The sequence below is a fragment of the Rhinolophus sinicus genome, linkage group LG03 (assembly GCF_036562045.2).
Source record: "Rhinolophus sinicus isolate RSC01 linkage group LG03, ASM3656204v1, whole genome shotgun sequence".
NCBI lineage: Eukaryota > Metazoa > Chordata > Mammalia > Chiroptera > Rhinolophidae > Rhinolophus > Rhinolophus sinicus.
The window spans coordinates 119,403,470-119,404,890 of NC_133753.1; the positions used below are offsets into that span (position 1 = coordinate 119,403,470).

The window sequence follows — 1,421 nt, forward strand, 5'->3', positions numbered from 1 at the left end:
TTTTAAACTGTTAGACTTTGACCAGAGATTAGTTCCTTGTGAAATGCGTACATTAATAAACTTAAAAGAGCATAGTTTTTAAAAATGTACATTTATCATAAAATGTGAAATCTAGACAAGATTTTATAAATTAAAATCTAGACAGAAGTGGACACTTTACTTATTAATTGCAGGATTCTTGAGTCAAGACTGATCCTCTCTTTTTAGCTACATCAAATGAGAAGCTCATAAAAGTACAATGATTTCTTTTTTCCGTTTTCACATATCAAATAGTCAAAATAATAACTAAATATGTATTACAGTTGTAGATTTAGCCTGAGTTACGCCTCTGAAATAATTGTTCAGTTAAGAAAAGAAGTCTAGCTGAGAAGAGTAAGTGCTACCACCGAGGGTCACGCCAGACTGCGATGGATAATGGGAGGGCAAATGCTTCCTTTTGATTCTTGCCTTTGGACCTCGGAGCTAACCCAGGTGAGGTGGAGTCGCTCTGGTCCTGAATACAGGGACCCCCAGATTGACAGGGGACATTACCGCAAGCCTTGGCTGAGCTGACTGAGGGGGAGAAGTCTGATAGGGATCTCAGGGAGACTCAGCATATCAAAGCTGCCCCAACAGCTTTGCGTTTGAAGACAGCCTCTGTGTTTGAAAACCCACTGATCAGTACATTCACCAACATGATGATGAAAGGAGGAAACAAAGTACTGGCTAGATCCCTCATGGCACAAACTCTGGAAGATGTGAAAAGGAAGCAGTTGGAGAAGTACCGTGCTGCTTCTGCAGAGCAATAGGTAACCAGAGAACACAACCCCTACACCATCTTCCACCAAGCATTGAAAAATTGTGAGCCTGTCACTGGGCTGGTGCCCATCCTCAATGGTGGCCATCTCTACCAGGTCCCTGTGCCACTAGCCAACCAGTGGCATCACTTCCTGGCCTTGGAGTGGACGATTATTGAGTCCTGGGAGAAGAAATACTGGCGTGTGCTGATGCCAGAGAAGCTGTCACACGAGCTGCTGCAGGCTTTCCACAACAGGGATCCTGTGATCACCAGGAAGCATGACATGCACAAGATGGCTGAGGCCAACCAAGTCCTGGCCCACGACACTGATGGTAGAGGGAGGGAAGAGGCTCCAGGAGCCCGGGGCTCTCTGCTGCAAGAAACGATGTGAGCCACCGCTACCTTGAGAAATACCTGTGGGTTAAGGCTGTAGTTCCTCTTTAAGGGCAGGTAGGTGGCACAGGAAGGATGGAGCAGGATGTTCTGCTCCGTGGGCTGGAACTTACTCTTCCTGCCCCATCTTGCAAAGAGGGAACACACTGGTTTGCATTTCCCCCAAGAAACTTAGGGCCCATCTAGCCTTCTCTTCCCTTGACATTGGGATGGATGTGTGGGTGGTACAAAAAGAAGAAGTTTTAGTATG

The 1,421-nt window shown here is 46.1% G+C and overlaps 1 pseudogene; it reads left to right on the forward strand.

Annotated features, from left to right (window-relative positions):
* Positions 1-414: 414 nt before the first annotated feature.
* LOC109455159 (small ribosomal subunit protein uS7m) lies at positions 415-1,169 on the forward strand (annotated as a pseudogene).
* The last annotated feature ends 252 nt before the right edge of the window (positions 1,170-1,421 follow it).